Source organism: Protopterus annectens, chromosome 2.part1, assembly GCF_019279795.1.
Source record: "Protopterus annectens isolate FY-2018-M chromosome 2.part1, PAN1.0, whole genome shotgun sequence".
NCBI classification, from domain to species: Eukaryota; Metazoa; Chordata; order Ceratodontiformes; family Protopteridae; genus Protopterus; species Protopterus annectens.
Window position 1 is genome coordinate 953,808,226 of NC_056729.1, and position 22,299 is coordinate 953,830,524.

Consider the following 22,299-nt stretch of genomic DNA (forward strand, 5'->3'; position numbering starts at 1 on the left):
TCCTACATCAGCTGGCTGAAATGAACCTTAGCACCAACACTATAACTTGGTTTACCAACTATCTTATACATCATACACAAGCTGTCCATTGCTCAAAATCACTCTCAGATATCCTTTCAACCAGTATAGCTATTCCACAAAGATGCATCCTAGGACCAATCTTATTCACCATCTTTGTTAATAAAATGCAGATCACTAATCTTAGTGCATCATTAATACAATATGCTGATGACTCCACATTAATCTGCTCAGGTAATTCACTCAAAGACTCAGAATTCATCCTCCAGAACAACTTTAATATGATTGAAGAGTGGATCCAAACAGCTCATTTATTACTAAATGCTAAAACTTTTAACCAACTGTATCCAAGTGCAACACTATAACCGAACAAGTCTCCTGAGTAATCTTTGATCAGAAATTATCTTTTGAGAAACACAGAGATTATGTCACTTCAATAATGAACAAACAGTTGGACATGTTATATGAATCCACACTGAACAATGCTCAGCTTAACACAGTCTGAGCAATTCACCTTCTAACGCTATTATATTTTCTTTCAGTTTAACATCTTTAAAACTCACATTTACATATAACAAAGTTGCCAAATTTGCAGCTAGCATTACAAGCTGAACTCTTCATAGTATTCCTTTCACAAACATTTACTGGTTATCACTTAATCACAATAAATCATCTTAAAAATCACATATAAAATAATCTATAAATCAGATACCTGTCTGTCCGTAACTTAGTACACAAATATACCCATAACAAAAATCTCTGCTCGCAAACCCAGAACCTCCTGCGCTTAAGATCAAACTATTATGGTGACTATCTCTACAGAGTCTATATAACCAACCTATAGAATGCTACTCTACCTGACCTTAGAAATGAAACTTCTCTAAAAAAAAATCATCAAGTTAAAAACATACTTTCAGACTAAATGGTCTTGTTCTTGTCCCAGTAATGCATCTCATCGATTACAATTTAGTCTTCAGGCAAATATCTACCTCATTATATGTTACCTTGGTCTGCATACACATTTCACTCCAACTTACATTCTTTCTCTCACCTTTTTCTCTCAAAATTATTAACATTGCACAGTATCCTAACCCTTCCACATTCTCCTCCTTATTTTACCTTAACATATTTCTTTGTTCCTGTTGCCCCTTATATTTTTCCCACCAATCTATTATTTTGTATTTAAGTAATCATGTTTATTCTGTTGTCATTGTTTTATTGCATAAATCTATCTATCCATATTTTGTAGTTTTTCTTCCAGGCCTCCCATGAAAATGGGCTCTGCTTAGTCAGACTATCCTGGTCAACAAATGTAAAATAAATAAAATAATTAAATACCTTTGAATCCTTTACTGGGAGCCCTGCTGGCAAAATCTCCTTATTCCACATCCTCATTATATTATTTTTCCTTTCTTTTGTGACATAGGCAAACTTGCATTTATATGAAAGAAACCAAGTAATATTAACATGTTCATGGTTACAAACATTATACATCACATATATTCTTCAGTACATTATAATCAATCTAACATTACATACATTGATCAGTTCCTGCTTTTTCTTAAATCTCATTCCTCCTGCAAAACATTTTTCCTCATGTTACCTTATGATACCATTCCCCATTCAGGAATCACAGAAAAAACTCACTAAGCTAGGCATCAACCCCTATATCACTAAGTCAGTTGCAAATTGGCTCACAGATAGAACCCACAGTGTAAAAGTAGCTGACTCCAAGTCAGACTGCAGACCAATCACAAGTGGAGTCCCACAGGGTTCGGTCCTGGGTCCTCTCCTGTTTGATATCTACTTCTCTGAAGTCCAGGCCAACACGAAGGGACTCTGGCTAACAAAGTTTGCAGATGATTGCAAGTTGGGAGCTATTATTAACTCCCCAAGTGATGTTGATATCCTACAGAAAGGCCTCAATGAGACCAACGACTGGTGTCAGAACCATGGCCTTACGGTCAATGCCAAAAAATGTGTCGTCATCCCCCTTGGGAAAAACCCAGTTCCCTTGAATTACCAAATCGATGGTAGTCCACTGAACACAGAAGGCATTATAAGAGATCTGGGAACACAGGTTGACAGCAACCTCTCTTTTGACCACCACATTGCCACTGTGGTCAGAAAGTCCTTCTATGTGGCACACCTCATTACTAAGGGTTTTGCATCCAGGAAAAAAGAGGTCATTTTCTCCCTCTATTCTTTCCTCATTAGGCCATTTGAGTACAATGTCCCATTTGGCATATACCTTACTAGACACCTGCAACAACTGGAGAGGCCACAAAAGTACCTCACAAAGAGGATCCAAGGCCTTAAACACTTGTCCTATATGGACAGACTCAAAAAACTCCAACTATTTTCTGTCTCATATCGCCTACTTAAGAGGCGATCTCTGCTTGACTTACAGAGCCATGTCTGACCCAGCTCTGTTAGAAATGCTACATCTAAAGAAATTCCAATCCCTCCGCACCACACGCCCCAGAGACCTCCACCTCATTACCACAACCAACAGAACATGCTGGAGGGACAGGTTCATAACCCAGAGACTGCCCATGCTATGGAATAGACTTCCCATATATGCCAAGCAGAGCACCTCACTGGCCCTCCAAGAGAAATCTTGATGAGTGGATGGGAAATAGAAAATTCACCCTGGGGATCACTCCAGTGGCTCTACTCGACAGAGGCACTGGGAACTAAGGTCGGGTCGCACGTTGCCAGGTTAATCCTATGGGCTAGGCTTGTAAAGGCTCCCGGGCCATTAGCCTAGTACACACCCATGAACATATGTATTTTCCCTTGATTTCCAGTTTTTCTATGTAATTTGCTCCCATCTGTTTCTAAAGATCCCACTTTAAGTTCTTTTATCCCTGTTGTAATATTCATTACTTCAAATACGGTTGTTTAAGCTTTGATTTCAGTTTTCTAGTAACTGCTTTTTTTGGAAACCACAAAAATTAAACTTATCAAGGTCTTCTTACTGTAGCTTTCTGGTTGTGTTATGTATAAGAACCTGAACTGTGGTGCTGTAAAAAATCCCTTTAAATTAGGCAATCCAAACCACTTTGTTCTGTTCAAAAGATCAGCTTATCCCACTTGACTCTTACACTCTTCCCTCTGCAGATAAAATCCTTCAACTTTTTAATTACTATCCTCAACTTCTCCTCTGCTTGATAAAAATATGCCTGACTTGTACAAAAAAATGAATGGGAATAGAAACATTTTTTACTGCTTGTATCTTGCTACCCATATCCATAGACAAGAGCTTCCAGATTCTCAGTTTTTGTATTATCTTGTGTTTAGTCTCTTCCCACATATCCTTAGCTGCTGAAACAGAATCCTTTTTAACCCATACTCCTAAATACTTCATTTTATCACGTCCCCATAAATATAAATAAGGATCATCCCTATAAATATGGATACCGCTGAACCAATTCATGTGTGGGTACATAGTTTACAGTTACAGCCTATGTTTTATCTTCTTAATTTTATACCCTGGAACTGCCTCAGAATGTACCACAACATTCATTGAGATATCTTTTTTTCTGGATTAATCAGGTACAAAATAATATTGTCTGAAAAATAAGGCCAACTTTTCTTGGTTACGATATCAGTTAAATCCTTGAATTTCTGAGTGCCTTATTTTGTTTGCTAATGTTTCTGAACATGACAAAATAAAGGGGAGCGTTGACACCCTTCCCTGTTTCCTCTGTTCAGACCCAATTTTTCAGAGAGGAACCCTTCTTCTTTGATTTTTGTCTCCCATCCCTCATATATCCTCATAATTAACCTTATTATTATATCAGGCAATGTAAATGCTTCCATTGTCCGGCTCATAAAATCCTAGCTTACTCTGTTGAATAATTTCTCTCCATCAAGACCCACCAATAGCAGCGGTATTTTCTTACATTCTGATTCTCTCTAGATCATCATTGTTCTGTTAATATTGTCAATTGTTTGCCTCCCCTCTGCAAAATCACAATGATCCATATCTATCATTTTTGGCAACATCTTTCCCTTTCTTTTAGCCATTATAGACATAAATACTTCGAATCATCATTTAAAATTGAAATGAGCCTACATGAAACTAGAATTGATGGGTCTTTACCATCCTTACGTAATACAGCCACCACAGCATTTTTCCAGGATGATGATGCTTCCCCTCCTTTTAAAATACTGTTAAACAAAACCTTCCAGATCTTTATCACTTTCATCCCTCCTAGCTTCCAAACTTCCACCAGAATACCATCTGTTCCTCGAGACTTTCCTGAAGATTGGTTATACATCGGCAATTTTATCTCATCGCTTCTTATCCTGTTAAGCCTCATCCACCTCTAACCTAGGCATAAGTCTTCCATAAATATTTATGTTTTGTGCTTTTTCTTGATTTCCCCATTTCTCTAATTTACACAAATTTTCATAAAATATCCAAAATGTTCTAATACCTCCACAAGATGTCTGTTTGTTTTTCTTGTTATGGACTGCCTAAGTTAGGCAACTACACTTTCTACTTTCTGTTGCCTAATTCATTCTGCTAAATGTTTTTGTGTTCCAGAGTTATTATTAAAAACAGCTGCTTAACAACAATCTTTCTAAACGCATGCATATTATGTAGGTACTTCCTTACTTTCTCTTTAGCACTCTGCAGTTGCACCTCTTCTTGTTCTGTAAGTTTTCCCTTATTCTGTAATACTTTAACCTTTGTCAGTGCCTCTAAATAATTATTTTTACTTCTTAACAATAACTCTTTTTATTTTATTTCTGCCCCTTTTAAACTTAGCTTTCATTTTATCCCACTCAATAGCTAGCATTTCTGAAGAACGTTCTATCTTCCCTAATAACTCTTGAATAATTTCTACTACTCATTTCTTAAATTCCCCTTTTTTATCAGATAGGTGGGGAACCAGCAGTTTCTCATTTTTACTTAATTACCCTTCAGTTTTATCTTGGTTATTATTGGGGCATCTGAAACAGTCATTTAATGTGTGTCACAGCTCTCAATTAAATGTACATGTTCCCGTGAAATATAATTTCTGTCTGCTTAAGGACAGTTTTGCACCTTGGGGGAGAATATGTAAATCTCTCTTGAGTTTCTACTACTGAATTCATGCTTCCATACTAAATAATAATAATAAAAATTTATTCAGAAATCTACTATCGTTTGTTATATTTTCCCTTCTAGCCTCCCCGATACATCCTCACTGTTGCAAATCAAATTCTAGTCCCCACCTATAAGTAATATTCCCTGCTGAAAACGAATTGCTTCTCCCAACTTTAAGCTTGATAAAAGCAGTTTTGAGTGGAACATAAATACATGCCAGCATAATCCTCCTCTCTTGCCAGTGCCCCATTACTACCATAAATCTACCATTATCTTTTTCCCCTCTTCTATCACTATTGGATCTCCTCTACTAACTAGTATAAGTACTCCTCTTTTCCGGTGTTCCTGAAAATCTGGTGAATTTCCATCCAGAAATCATTTCTTTATCAAATTAACATTCTCAGTTATTTCCAAATGTGTCTCCTGAAGCTTTGCTATTTGTGCTCTGAATTTTTAATAAAATGTAATACCCTTTTTCCTTTTCTTCTTACCCATGAGACCATTCACATTCCAACATAATATGGAAAGTCTTACCATTATGAGGTTATCATTACTGCCACCTATTATATGTGACAGCTTTTTAGATGATTGTTTCCAGGTTTTATGATATATGCAGCCACTAATATTTGACAGGTTGATCTTTTATACACTTGTTTCCTGTCCTCTCCATTTGAACCTATGTCACATTTTACAAGACTTTTTGTTTTAATGAAAAATGTCAAAAAAAAAAAGAAAACAGTACCCTAGAACCTCCCATAACCTATTAACTTATTACAAACACATAAAACTATGTACATCTTCAAATAAGGAAGTTTGTCCCACCTAATAGGAACAAATTTCCCAGACAAACAGCTGCACACACAGGCATTATCTGACCTGAAGTTAAGATTATCCATGTTAAGACACGTTACTGCCTGTGATCCTACTTACACTAATTGCTGTCTGTTCTTGTTTTATCTTTATTCCCCTGCCAAATGTAAAAAAAAAAAACATGCTTGCTTTCATTAACTTTCAGTCTGAAAGAAACCAGTGCTCTGGATTTTTATTGCCCTTTTATCAGCATGTCTCCATGGAAACATAATAAAAATAATATAGCACTCAGCTGCAGGCTTCCAAACTCATGCTGAACATTTATCACTAAAGGAAAACTTTTCATTACATTCAGAGTTCTCTTGTTTATTTGTTTCCACTTAAAATTTATTAGATTAAGCCAAAGGTCTTAATCCAGAAATATGGAAAAGTAAGAGAAAACATATCAGCTATACTATATTATGATCTGTGTACTTTTACACTTCACCCCGCACCTCAACAACCCATGATTACAGCCTAGTAAATTAAACACGATTTTGTCCGGCCTTTTTTCTTTTTTTGCATTGTAATGCCAACGTTAGAAAACAAAATAAGAATACAGGAAGCCAGGAATCCCAACGAACACTATTTTATTCTAAACAACAACAAAAAAAAAACTCAGTTAAGCACTTTCTTCATGTAATTAGACTTCTTCAGAACCATGGTGGAACGTAACACAGTGCAACTAAAAAGTTGAATGAAACAGCTGATTACAGAAACACCTACTCGACTGACCAATCACAAATTAGACCCGATCAAAGAGCTTAAAAAAATGACAATAAGACGGAAGGAAATGTCCATATAAATTTAAAACAAGTAAAATAAATACAATGCATTGATGAAAATAGAACTGTGGTTTAACAATAATTCACTGGCAAGCCGCTATTCTTTTTAGTTCACTAAGAACAGAAATGCTGTCGTTCAACCTGGAGAAATCAGCTGCATCAAGCTTGAATTGCCAAAACATTTCACAGTGCAGCAGCCTGTTTTGCCAATCCCCAGAGAAAGCTGTTGGTTGCACTTGTTCAATTATCATGAACTTAAATTTTTTGAAACCCTTACAGATGCAAGAGTGCCTGGCTAAAGCACTCTTGCTGTCATTACATTGGATACTATATACATGTTGGTATATTCTTTTGTTTAATGCATTTTTCGTTTCACCAAGAAAGTATGCTGTGCAGGTTTCAGAAGTTGCCAAATAAGCCAATCTTTCAGAGTGACAGTTGAATTTTCCACCACAATTCGCAGAGCTGGTCTTCGCTAATAACACACTGTCCAGATCAGAATTTATATAGTAACATTGTTTACAATGTCCACACTTTGTAGTGATTGTCAGGCCAAAGTGTAGCTGAACAGATGAACGTAAAGACAAGTACTCTGAAAAGTGTATTTTTATGTCCTCATCACACTGGAGGAGAGGTCAGTTCCTTCTCATAGTTTTTTGTACATTTCTGGTGTTCAACGAATAATGAAGGACCACACTGTTTAAATATGAAAAATCAATCACTAGCCATCAAGTTGAGGCCACTCTTAATAATAGGTGTATACCTGTTATTCCTGCTGCCCCAAATCTCATCTTGTACCTTGTTTAAGAGTGAGGCAGAATAGTCAAGATAACTTAATTTGAGCTCTTCAAATTGCTATAAACAAGTTGAATCCTCTGATGTGAGTCTTAATATCCTGATAAAGGGCCCTTTCTTCTGATGAAAAGGGTGACAATTTCTAAACAATAAAAATGCATTACAACAAGTAGGTTTCCTATAAATGCGCATAGCCATCTGACCTTGCAGTTGTATGGTGATTTTGCGGTCCAAAACTTAATGTATTCAGTGTTGGTATTTAAACTGAATCTCAAAAAAATGGTACTGTTTTGCAGGTTAGCCCAAAAATCCTTGAACTTTCCTACAGTACTATCCCAGATGATCAACAAGTCATCAAGGTACCTAAAATAGCCAATGCACTGTTTGAAGTGGGGGAGTTTGAAGACAGTTTCTAACTCCCATCTCAACAAAACAGTGTTTGCAAACAATGGGGTACAAGCATCCCCCATTGCCACACCTGTTTTTTGAAATATTCACTGTCAAATACTAAAAGGTTAAGAACAATGTCCATGAAATCCACAACCAACTTATGGTCAGTTTTGGATAGTGATCCATACTTATAATGCCACTGAACCATTCTAATCCCTCCTAATGTGGTATACCAGTAAACAGGCTGTGTATTTCACAAGTTGTAAAAATGTACCTTTGGTCAATGTGAGTGTCTAAGCTTATTAAGCAGGTCCCAAGAGTCTCGAACAACATGTGGAAATCCAAGAAACAGGGTCTTAAGCTTAAGATCAATGAATTTTGCTAAGGTTTGGTAACTGACCCATGGGCCGCTACAATTGGACATAGGGTGGATCAAACATCTTCAAGTGGATTTTAGGAATGCCAAAAATCCTGGGTATTATAGGGTGGTCTACCAGCAAGAAATCATATAAGCCTTGAGAAATGTTATCAAAAATTAATAATTCATCCAGAGCTACCTTGATGGCCTTGTAAGCAACATTAATTTTGTTTAGAGACACCACTCTGTTAACAAGTGTAAGCAGTGACCCTGTATAGTCAGCTCAATCCACGATCACAACTTCCCAACCCTTGTCGGGTTTCATACATCTGATGTTACTATTGTCTGTGATTTCTCTTAAAATTGCTCTTTCATCAAAACTCATGTTGTAGAATCTATTGTTATTCCTGGTGTTCAATAGTGTTTGCAAGTTTTTTCATAAATACTGATCACTGGATGCAAGGGAGGGTTTGCAGTACTTTTGTGTTTGAATCTATCTGTACCACGTTCAAGGCTGTCAGTCGCATCAAACATAATACAGAAATTGAACTTACAAGTTAAAAGTTTTAATTCCAAAAGTGTTTGTTCGGTATTTGCCCTGCTAGAGGGAATGAAACTGAACCCTTTTAAGAAAAGTTTATGGTGTTCCGACCCAATTGCTAGGTCCATAAAATTGTAAATATTGAATCCAAACAAAGAGGTGATATTAACTGTATGATTATTGGAATTCACAATGGTGTCTAAAATCATTATATCTTCACTTACCACCTCTTCGACTGGTTTGAATGCATACCCTCTTGCCTTCATTTTTTCCTCCCCTTCCCTCATCCACGGGTGAATGTTGGTCAAGGATTGGTAGTTGGTCATTCTCCATTTTGCCAGTCTCTCTGATCTCCTTAAAGAGACTTCATCTAAACGGACATCTAACAGAGAAACTTCCCTCTCTCATTCTTCCAAACAAGTAACTCTAGTTGAGTCAACAAAGGAAGTGTTGTTTGAATTCACTGATGGAGTTGGGTAAACAGTCTTGTTTTTATACTCCACTTCGTCCCTGGCCAATTGCTTGTCTTTCCTGTTTTGTAAAGCAGTAAGTTTGCTGTCAGTGGACTGAAAAACCCTGTTAAAATTAGCTTTGTGCTAGTAAAAGTCCAAATCAGTAGGAATTGAATCCACTAGTTTAGAAATGCCTTGTTTAAATCTTGCCATACGTCTCTCATTTTCCTTAATTAGTAAACTTGTAAGCTCCAATCGTATCTGGTCAAACAGTTTAATTAATTCTAAATGAAATGGTGAATTGGGCTCGACACCCTGTTGACATTTTTACAGTTTCAGTCCGTTGGGAACAGGTGCTCATTTAACACTTTCACATAAAAAATAATTATCAAGTTGTAATGACTTGAATTTGTACAAACTTCTGTCAAGTATTGCCATCTGCTCTTACAAGTTTAGGTACTGATCTTCTAGTGATTTGATATATTCTGTTTGTGTAGTACAATCAAATCTGTCAAGTCATTTGAGTACATTGGAAACAGAAGAAAGCTGCCTTCTCCAGTTGAAAATCCAATTGAATTATGAAGAATCACATTACCATTATGTGTTGAAGCTGAGGCCCTCTGTGTAACATCGTTGTTGGATAGCTTCATCATACAAAGTCCCGCCATTAAGCTATGTTAAGGTCTGAGTTAATTGCTGATAAGCAATGTGAGACTGCCAGGCTCAGATGTGGGAAGATCATAAATATCCAAAACAGGCTGCTGCATTGTGAAATGTTTTAGCAATTCAAACTTGATGCAGCTAATTTCCCCAGGTTGAATGATAGCATTTCTATTCTTAGTGAACTAAAGAGAAGAGCGTCTTGCCTATGAATTATTGTTAAACCACATTTCTATTTCCATAAAGTCATTGTATTTACTTTACTTGTTTTAACTTTATATGGACATTTCCTTCCGCCGTACTGTCATGTTTTTTTTTTAAGTTCTTTGATTGGGTATATTGATTTGTGACTGGTCAGTCGAGTAGGTGCATCTGTAAACAGCTGTTTTATTCAGCTTTTTAGTCATGCTGTGTTACATTCCACAACGGTTCTGAAGAAGTCTAATCGCATGATGGAAGCACTTAATTGAGGGTTTTTTTAGAACAAAATAGTGTTTGTTGAGATTCCTGTCTTTCTGTATTCTTTTTTGTTTTAATTCTTAAAGATCTGAAGTGTGCTCAACTTTTGTTTGGTTAATATTAAGAAAGAAAAAAAAAGCATATATTTTCTTCAGCATCTATGTCACATACAACACTATCTGAAATGCTTTACTATATAACATGTTATTTATATCATGAAAAGTTTTATAGAAATACTATTAAGAACAGAAATTGTTTTAATTAGCTACCTTTTTCCTTTCTCTTCCCTTAAAATTAGTATCCTTCAAAACATTAATGACATGAAGTCGGGCAAAAGCCTTTCAGCATCCCAAGTATCCCAAGTTTAACAAAGTCAACAGAAGTCCGTTCTTTCCACTTTTTCTTGTACAGCCATATTTCACGCGACTGATGCTTTGTAATTTACATTTATTCACCAGTTTCCAAGTTACTGGTTTTCTTCCTATTCATCTACATCTCCCAACTCCAGACTCCAGTTCAATTACAGGGTATTCCCAATTCTTCTAATCAACTCTTGTGCTTTTTCTCTGACTCTTAAGCATTTTCCTTTGGAACACTGGAAAAAGTTTCACTGGCAAACTCTATGAGCTTTACCATCAGGAGAATGAAAAACAAGCCTCTTTCTGCTCGACAGGTCTTTTTTTTTCTTGAACAAACATATTTCCTCCTTAACCTGTTCTACTTCAAAAACTTACTTTGATCATCCAGGAAAAAAAAATATTCTGAAGACAGCTGGATATAGCAGCTTGGATCTCATATCTGCCTCTCAAGATTTCCTGATTGCTGGAATAAATCTGCTTCTCTTTTGCCTGATATACAGAGAATAATCATTTTTTGCCAACACTCTATTTCCAGCTTTTACTACTTTGCCCTTCTGCCACAGTTTTCTCAGAATCAACTCTTTCTGCTGGTAGGATTGCATCTTTATAATACAGGTCTTGGCTGTTTTCTCATGGCCAGGTTTGGAGTATACACACAATATGTCCTTTCAATTAACAAATCCCATTATAATATTTTTCAGTATATTATCTGTCACTTATCTACATAGTATGCCACCTGGTTGCTTTTGTTCACACCGCAACATCTGCTACCCGTAGAAAAATCTCACTCTCTATCTCTGGTATTCTCTCCTTGCCTTACCATCATATCTTTCCATTTTATTTTATATTCTACTTGTAATAATACACAGTAGCATTAACTGCAAACTCTTAAAGCACCCCATTAAATCAGGCAACCCCATGCCCCTTTGCTATGTTGCTGGAATCGTCTTACCCTACTTGCTCCACCTTCTTTACTTATCGAATAAAGTTTTTCAAGTCCTTATTTATATTTTGCCAGAATTTATCATCTAGTTGATAAAAATACAACTAGCCAACATATGTAATAAATGGCAACCAAAAGTATTCACTGCCTGCTATTTTAATATCCAGATCTATAATCAAACTTGCACTCCCTCACCTTTTGGATTAACTTCTCTTTAGTATCCTCCCACGTTTCTTGTTGCTACTACTAAGTCTTTCCTAAACCATACTACTAGTTACTTCATTTTTTTCATGCTCCCAATGGTACAGGAATAGCTTGTACTAATTTAGAGGTGAGTAAATAACTTACAGATATGGCTTTATTTTTACTACATTACATAACTATAAAACATTTGGAACTGTCTCAAAATATACCACCACACAGTGGCATCTTCTTCTGTATTTGTTATATATATATATATATATATATATATATATATATATATATGTGTGTGTGTGTAAAATGTTGTTCTCAAACAATGCTATTTGTCTGATGTCCCCTTCCACTCATACACCTGGTTACTTGCATCTCTGATTGCTAATGGCCTTCCATATGTTGCAAACAATAATGGGGAAAGAAGACAGTTCAACCCTGTTCCTCTAGACAAACTGATGTCTTCAACAACATCCTCAAACACACTTTTACCCATCCCTTCTGACCTCATATTCATATTCCTTATTTATTCAATTATGTAGGAATCAACAGTTCAGTCATTATCTATCCATAAATTCTCAATATACTCTCTCAAATGCTTTCAATGCATCCAGTAATAATGGTATGTTTTCCTCTGCATCCTTATGAATCATCAAAGTTATACTAACATTGTTAAATACCTTCTACTTCTCCTCATCTCCACAATGAGCTATGTCTATCAGTTTGGGCAACACTCCTGCTAAACTTTTGTTAATGCAGACATAAATCATTTATAGTCATGACTTGGCTTGACATTGAAATTGATCTATATGTAGCAGGATCTGCAAGTTCTTTCTGGCTTTAAGTAAAACCACCACCACTGCTTTCTTCCAGAATGAAGATATTTCTCTCCCTCACTTTTAACATACTATTAAATAATTTCTTACATATCACTATTAGCATATTTCTTAAGGACTACAGTTGCAGTATTTTCAGCATTAAAGAGTGAAGTTTGGACATATTCCATAATAATCTTTGTAGGAGGAGGGGACTTAAAAATTTGTAAAACTTCAATGACAAGTTTCTTATGTGAAGTTGGTGTTAATTTGTTCTGCTTGTAAATTAGCAATAGTTTAGGGGTCATAGTAGGTAATACCATTATGAATGGATTCAAAGTATTGAGTGCTATGTTTTATCATGATGCAAGTAAAGTGAGGATGATGTCAAGATGGTTTTGACCCCTTTAGCTTTGAATGTTTTTTTTATGCTCTGCTTTTACCTTTTTTTTATCTTCACTGAGGTAACTTTCAGATTTTTTCTGATCTTTCTGATAGTCTTTAATGTGGGTAAAGTTTGCTTTATTATAGGCCTTAATTAGCTTTTTGCCCCTTTCATTATAGAGCTTATTAATGCTGGAATTCTGCCAAGATAGTTTGTTTTAATATTCTCCAATACATTTTATTCTGACTGGGACCACTTAAGATTGTGTTATTTATTTGATGGGAGTAAAATGTATTGACTTTAAGAGACAACTGTGGCTCCAAGGGGGCTGAAAATCCTGCAGCTGAATTTCATCATACATTTTTAAGAGGTTTATCTTTTTAAAGTTCTTGAATTCACTGGTGTTTACTGTGATATCTTCAGATCTCCTACAGAAGATTATCAATTTGTGATTGAATGTGAGAAGAGGTGAAGTCAGTAGATGTGTAATACAAGAAGGTGTCATGCTAGTGAGGATGATGTCAAGAGGATTTTGACCCCTAGTCAACTGAGAAACTATTATATAATGGAGCTAGCATTCAGTGTCCTGTCTTTGGGTGCATTTAACTGTTTTATTATAGGGACTTCAATTAACAGATAGTTGAAATCACTCATCAAAGCATATTTTATTTATGGGCTGTATTATTAAACACATTTAGAAATTATTAATGGTTCTCTGGGGATGTGGAAGGTGACCTACTGTAAGTTATGAAATGTTACTTTATCTATTTAAATTGAATGAAAGAAGCAACAGCAGCTGTAAGAGTGGCAAAATGCCAAAGACTTTAATGTTAACAACGCAAACCTGAGTTCCCAAATACTCCACAGAGAACGCTTAACTGTCTCACCGCGTTTTTCGTTCAAACTGAACTTCGTCAGATGCAGATTGACACAATTAATTAACCCCTTCCTTAAATATAAATTTAAATATCTTTAAACCAATCGCAACCCTAAACAAAGCATATCTCATGAATATTAATGCTTTCTTTCAACTTTAAAAACTACATACATATAAACTTGCTCATTGTATTAAAAAATCTAAAATACATAAAATATATGAACGTAAAAAACATAGTATTTCTATGACCTGATGTGCAAAATTTAGTATACAAAACTTTAAAACTAAGAACTAAAAACTGTTAAACAAAACATTTTCATTCATAAAAGCTACATAAAAAAATCTTAAAACATGAAAACATCACCATCTAGTGGATGAATTAAAACCAATTTCAATATATGTAATCCATGAAAGATTGTGTAAAATATCAATATATTATTATACGAAATGTTAAACAATTTCTCAATTGCAGTAAAAAAATATTTAAATAACCCTAAAATATTGTGAGTTCATCAATTTGAACCTCATCAAAGCCTAGCTGACCTTAATTTCAATATAGGGACTATAGAGACATTTTAATTCAGTCCTGGGGGTCTACAGGCTTCCAAAACCAATTGCCAATATAATTATCTCACTTCAATTTTTTCCCAATCCCCCCACGAATGTCATGTGGGATACATTCAAGAACAAAAAAATAGAAAAAAGTATTCTTTACAAACTATTGTGTGTTTAAATAAAGCATTATTAGGGTCTTTCTTACGAATGTCATATGTATGCTCGTATACCCTTTTTTTGATACCCTTCTGTGATACTAAAGAAGTCATTTATTTGGCAGTTTGTAAGAAATGACCCTCCTTTTATGTGGGGAAAATGGAGAGGGCTCTAAGAGGGCACATGGAAAGATTCCCTGCTGTATTAGAATGCTGTGCCCATACCTTGGGATGCAGCAGCTGCCATTAGAAACACAATTGGAACATTTTTCCTATCAGAAAGAAACCAAAAACCAAACATGTATCTAGTCTTCCTCAAATTTGTTTGGATAGGAGTAGTTCACAGGGACTGGCTCAGGGTTTATTTCAGGTTATTAATCCTTGCTTCTTGTAAAGTAGTTTCTGGTAAAAGAAAGAAAGATGCCTTTTTCCTGAAGAGATTCAGGATTCTGAATCTGAACAGGAAGATGCAGGGATGGATTATGGGATTTGTCCTCAGAATTTCTGATTCATACTCAGTAGAGAGGTCAGTTTATAATTCTTCCTGTGGATGTTTCTCTGAGATTGTTGCTAGAATGTCCTAGTGTTTTTCAGTGGGAGAACACTAAAGTTTCTCAGTCCCTCAGAAAATACTATGAGTTGTTACAGAAGGATTTTCTAGAACCTACTCCTATTTCTTGCTTTACAGGACATGTGTCTTACTACCTGCAATCTTCCTGATAGTCAGCCAGCTGTCCGTAAAAAGGCAGATCAGATGTATAAAGTTCCTCACTCTTTTAAAATTTTATATTCTATTCCCAAACCTGGCCAACCTTAGTTGACTCCACTTCTGCTAAGCACTTAGTTAATTCCAATCCTACTCTTTCTAATAAGGATGGGGAGATTACTGTTAAGTATGGGGAAAAAGTGTATACTTCTGAAACTTTGATTTTCAGAATTTTAAACTGCCAGGCTCATATGTTAAGGTTTCTTCTGACATATTGTAAATGTTTTATCTACACTTTCTTCTTGTGAAGAAAAAACTGCTTTAAATAACTTAATTTCTTGCACTGCACAAGTCACTGCTCATTGTAGTTTGTGTGTATGACTGTTGCTATTTCTTCCATGGTTATGGCGACTGATATGGTTTTAAGGAGGTTTGTTTGGCTGCATTCTCAGAACCTTCTAGATGATGTAAAAAATATTATTTTAAATTCTCCCTTGGATAGAGATTTAGTGTTTGTCCCCTCTGCTGCAGGCAGAAATGATCAAAAGTGTGATGAAAGGAGCAAGCTGATCCAGGGAATCTCTAAGATTTTTCAGCCCTCTTTTTTCAAATTGTCCAAGAGATTTTTTTCTATTTACCCAATTTAAAAAAAAAACAAACAAACAAACAATGCACTCCACCAAATTCAGGTAAAAAGACATTTAAGAAGAAGTGGCAAAGGGGTTCCAAAAAGAAGTCTCAAACCTCCCAAAACCAAAGACAGTCCAACAAGTATGAATGTCTATCCAAGAGACCTTGCAGTCCCCTCCCACCCTGGCCCTTTTTCTCTTTGAAAAAGTCTGAATCTCCATTTTTCTCTTTGGCAACGGATTGTTTCAGATAAATGGGTTTTGAAAATCATTCATCAGGGTTAAAAATGGCAGTGGGAATAAATTCCTTCTTTCAAGGGGCTCATTCCTCATCCTGCAGATCCGTCTGTTTTGTTTCCACCTGTTCTTCATCACATGCTGTCCCAAGGAGTAATAAAACCAGTTCCCCCTTCACGAATCAGGAAGGGGTTTTATTCAAGAATGTTCCTAGTGCCAAAGAAAGAAAATGCTAGACCACCAGTTCTGGATCTTTCTTTCCTAAACCAGTATGTCCTAAATCACCAAATTCAAAATGATGTCACTTCACAACCTGTTACCTCTTCTTTCTCTTTCAAGTTTCCTAGCAACACTATACATAAAAAGACGCTTATTGTCATATCCCTATTCATCCATACTTCAGGCATTTCTTAAGGCTTTGTTTGTCTGACTCACACTATCATTTCTCTGTCTTACTGTTTGGACTATCTACTGCACCAAGAGTGTTCACAAAATGTCCAGCTCCAATTATAGCTCATTGCAGGCTACAGGGTTATCCACATTTTTCCATATTTAGATAACTTGCTTATCTTTGTGGAGTCTTTTTCAAAATGTCAGGACTCCCTCTCTCAGCTAATAGATCTCTTGCACAAGACAGGATTCCAGAAGAACATTCAAAATTCTTTCTCGACTCCCTCACACAGGATTGTGCTCCTGGGATGTCAGCTAGACACCTCAGTTCAAAGAGATTTTCATCCACAGGAAAAAAAATTGATCTTTATTTACAACTATTTTGATGGTTTTCCACTCAAACTTTGATCACTGCAAGAAAATACTTCAGGATTTTGGGTCTCATGGCATCTATGATTCTTATGACACTCCTGGTAAGACTCCATATGAGAAAGACACAGTGGTAACTGAACTCTATCAGGTCTCAGCATCGACACCCTTTATCTTTTCAGATTCAAGTGCTGGGGTTTGTCACAAGAGAAATTGTTTGGTGGAGACAACAGATATCCTTAAATCCAAGTCTCGCCTTCTCCCTCCCTGACCCAAAGCAGTCAGTCACCAAAGATGCTTCAGATGTTGCTTAGATAGCAGTTTCAGGAGGTATAAAAGTGCAGGGGTGTGGGACACCAAGGACAGACACTTCAGACTTTGTTTGGGTAGAATTTTCAAGACAGATAAAAGTGGAAGGGTGTGGCACATCAGGGACATATGCAAGGAGATAAACAGCAAGGAGATGCTTGGCCTGATCAAGGCACTCAACTCTCTGAACCATTTTTCATCTCCAGGACCTCCTCAAATGGTTACAGACAATACCAACATCATGTGGTACATCAACAGGCAAGGGGGAACCAGATCGTACCCCCTCCATGTTAGTTTGGGATATAGTTTCACACTACAATCTCACTCTAAAGACATCCTACATTACTTCAAAGCAACACTATGTGGCATTCAGGCTGAGCAGTACCAGAGCAGACCCTCATGAAAGGAAACCAAATCAGGGGGGTTTTCAAGATTTGATCCATCTGTGAGGAATTCAAGTGGACCTCTTTGCCTCTTCTCTGATCAATCAACAGGCAAAATTCTGTTCTAGGATTCCATGCAAGAAGGCCTGGAAGACAGATGTCTTTTCTTTTCTTTGGACAGGAATGTTCCTGTATGCCTTTCCACTAATATCTAGCATACTTCTGAATATTCAGAAGACATCCCCCAGGATCACTTTGGGCTTCCCTTCTAGCCGAGGCAACCATGGTTCTCCCTTTTTTTGGAAATTACCAATGGCAATTACCAAAAGCTTCCTCACAGAATGGATCTACTCAGTCAAGAACAAAGATGTTTGATACACCTCAGCATCAATCATCTACAACTGATTGCCTGGATGATGGGGTCTTTTTACTTTTTAGACACCTGCTTTCTCAAGACGTGCAGCAGGTACTGATGGAGGCAAGAAAGCCTACTACTAGAATTTTGAATGCCAGAACCCATTTTTTTTCCCAGTTTCATTGCAGTTAAGGGTGGGCTCTGACAATCAGTGTTTCTAATGAGGAATCAGGCAGTGATACCCTTTTTTCCCCCCACTTTTACCTGCTTTACATTTAGAGCTACTGGCAAAGAAAAAAAAAGATTCGCAAATTCAAGGAAGTTACTCAAAAGGTTAGCTTTACTTGCAGACAATATTACTTTGTACTTGATAAATCAGAAAAGGACATTCAGTACTGTGGAACATAGTGAAAAAATGTCAAGTCTTTTCAGGATTTAAAATACATGAAGATAAACCAAAAACTATGGGCGCACACACACACACACACACACACACACACACACACACACACACACACACACAGATTCACCAATGCCCTTACTTTTGGGAACACTCTATTATTTAAGTGTATGGATTAAAAAAAAAAGATTTCTGTAGATGCTAAGGATATGTGAGAAGAAACTAAACAAAAAGCTATAAAAATGGAGAAACTGGAAACTCCTCATTATGGAGATAGTAAGATGCAAATAGCAAAAATGTTCTATTCTTCCCACTCTTATGTACAAGTCAGGCGTATTTTTTATCAACCACAGGAGTTGTGGTGGATAATAGAGAGTTGAAGGAATTTATTTAGGAGGGAAAATGAGGTAAGAGTTAAGTGGGAAAAGATGATTCTCCCTATAGAACAAGATGGTTTAGAGTCAACTGATTTGTAGTTGTACTTTAAAGCTACACTGTTAAGGATGATATACATAACTCACACAGAAGACTGTACATCAATGTGGAAAAGGGAGATTATGAAACAGGGTTGGGGGAGTTCAAGAGATAAACTGGGACTAGGATTTGGATACAAGTCCTTTAAGAAAATTACATTTATAAAGTAGTAGAAAATATTTCAAGAAATAAGTCATGCAAAAATGAATAAAGGAGATTTTACAAACAGGTGTGTCTTTGTTAGTATGGGTACAGAAAACAGGCACAGGGGTGGTTTACTGCAGGACATTAGCAAAGGAATCAATGTTTTGGGAGTGAATAATACAAGAGATAAAAGGTAACAGACTTGGAGGAGACTAAGTAGAAGTTTGGACTGCAAATTAGAGAGTGTCAATATTAGGGATTGATAACAAGCGTATAGCCAAAGACAAAATGCTGTGGGAGTGCTAAGTGAAAGCCCAGCTCTGATAAGAGTTTTAGTTCAGTTTAGAGCAGAAGCTGCTGTTAAAAAGGAATAGTTAATAGGACAATTAAAATGATGTATGATAACTGTAAGAATCAATTACAGGGGGTTAGAATAGATTGGAAAAAGACAATGGAAAAGCAATTTAGACATGAACTAGGGAAGAAATTTGTAAGACTCCCTGGCATGCAACAAAGTCATGAAGGTTTAAGATTTTTGCATGGAAATGTTTGCATCTTTATACCTCATGTACACTTCACAGGATATTCCCTGGGTAAAAAGCAAATGTTGAAGGTGTGTTGGGGATAAGAAAGGTAATTGGAAACATAGGTTCATAGGAAATTGCTGGGCTATCTGCCCTTGTGGGCTATTTTAAGCTTAGCCAGTGTCCCTTTCAAAGGTGAGTGTCAAACTCTGCACCTTGTGTCTATGAGGTAAACATCTTAACCATTACAACAACCTGACTCATACAAATGGGGCTTGAAGTGTATTCTGGAAAATAATCTCCAAATTAACTTTACTACATCAAGTCTATTGAAATATAATAAACACTTAATGATTCTCATGCATGAAAATAGTCAAGAGTACAAAGAGAATGAAATAACTGGGATACATTGGCAACCATTAACAAATGCATGATGTTAGTTTTCCAGCCACCTCCATGGAAAATAGCAGTGAGAAAGACAAAATCTGTACCAAGCAAATGCAGCTAACATGAGCCACTTAGTACCCTGTTTTTGGTTTGCTGCAATAACAATAAAAATCATTCCGGTAGCACCGCACCTTCCAACTTATTCGGTTAAAAATTCTGGAAGCCAAAAAGAATAGGGCAGAGAAAATAAGAACAGAACAATACGTTTTGCATCAATGTGCATTTTTTGAATAATAACTATAAAACTCAATGACTGACATTACTGACTGAGCAATTTATCAGAAAATCGATAATGTTATGACAGACATGGCAACAATTTGAAGCAAAAGGGTAGCAATGACAAAGTCACTTTGGAATATCCCTCTTTGAATTTTTATTCCTGGGATAATAATTTGTCCTTTATCATGGCTTATCTGCAAAGTGGTGTGCCACTGTTTCGTGGTCACTGCAAAGCAATCAACCAATGTAGGATGTAACTTATACATCTGCAAGCACTCTTATCCATGAATGTGGGATACTGTCTAGTGCTTATTTTGTAGTCTATCCATACCACATTTAGATTCTTCCCCTTTTTACAATTCTCCATTATGACTTTATTTTGCAACAAATGATCTTTTGTTCCATACAACTTTCTTTTATTACCCATTTACTCTATTGCTAAGATTGAGTTTTCTTCTAAATGACTATAAACTCTGTTGGCATCAGTTCCAGTGTATATAGTTTATATACAGATGGAAAGCACGTTATTGGTCTACAAGTTTTAGGATAGCTTGTGGGTTCACTCTTAAACAGGAGTATCATTTTTCCTTTTGTTAAACATGTTGGTCTCTGTTCATGGTGTGCATTTAAGTAGTTCTTACTCAGGGCTAAATCTTCATATAACAATGTTATACTTTTAGCCAGAAATTAGGTGCTGCATCTGGGACTGGGGTTTTCCAGTTAGGAGTTTTTCTTAATTTTATTTCAATTTCTCTGGCTTTTACGTCACATTTCATATCCTGTACATTTGAACTTCTTTACTGTTTCTTTTACTTCTTCTATCCATTCAGCATCTTTGTTATGTTCCCCAGGGTCTTCATAGATATTTCTCCAAAATGCATCTATTTCTTCTTTTTTTTTGATAGTGTTTCTCTTCCTTTTGCTTTGTTTCTCAGTTCTCTATAAAACTTATTTGGATCATCAATGAATTGCTTAGTTTGTACTTTTCATTTACATTTCTCTGCGTATCTTGCACATTTTTTCTGCCTGTGCTGATATCTTTAATTTATTTGCAATGGTGTATGATAGATCCTGGTCTGTTCTAATATTGCATGTTGCTTTTAAAATGTCTATCTTTCTTTTTTTTTTACTCATATATTTTTATTGTTTTTCTTGAAGATTTAACAAATGACTACTTGTACGTCTATCTTTCTAAGTATTTCTGTTGATCTAGTTTATTTATTATTTATTTATTTGACATTTGTTGACCGGGAAAGTCAGAATGGGCTAGTACCCTTTTTCAGTGGAGGCCCAGGGAGAAAAGCTCCACAGAAGAAACAACTGCATAGTAATACAGCATAAGCTCACAAATACACAAAAAATGCATAATTACAATTAATATAGTTCATACAAAATTATAAACAAATTGTCAGGGTAAGTAATCACACAACTGACCTATACAGAAAAGGGAAAGTACTCGCAGGCATAATGAAATTAAATTCACAAAAGCACGCAAGCATATGGAACAGGAGTACAGATAAGGGTTAATAGCTCACAGTCAAGTAAGTAATTATGTATAAAAATTATGTGAAGTTGGAGGTAGTTGTGTTTTGACAAGGCTGGTAGGATGAGAGACTGCATAGTGCTGTGTCTAGGTTTAGAAATTTGGAGAATTGTATTAAGAGTTTGTAGCTATGTAAATAATCAGAGTATTATTCAGAGTAATAAGGACAGGATAGTAGATACCGACAGATTGATAGAGAGAAATGGAATTAGGGAGGGAGGTTTGCGTTAGGCTTACTAGACTGATAGGTCCAGGTCTGAAATAAGAAGTTATGTACCTACCATAACGTTCCATGTTAGTTGTCTTCTCTCGCCTTCTTTCTTGCTTGATGGGTTCGGAGCCGATCCCTCGGCTCCGACTCGGCACTTGCTAAGCTCGAGAGTCACTTTTACCAGCTCGAGGCAGCCCCATATCCCATGATGCAAGGCGGTAAGTACCCAGATCTCGTTTGCTGACAAAGGGCAATAGCACCAAGCATAAA

General features: G+C 36.2%; 1 protein-coding gene across 1 annotated transcript in view; it reads right to left on the minus strand.

Annotated features, from left to right (window-relative positions):
* CC2D2A (coiled-coil and C2 domain containing 2A) overlaps window positions 1-22,299 on the minus strand; it is a 3,655,067-nt gene that overhangs the window by 692,981 nt on the left and 2,939,787 nt on the right. The gene's annotated exons all lie outside the window — the stretch shown is intronic.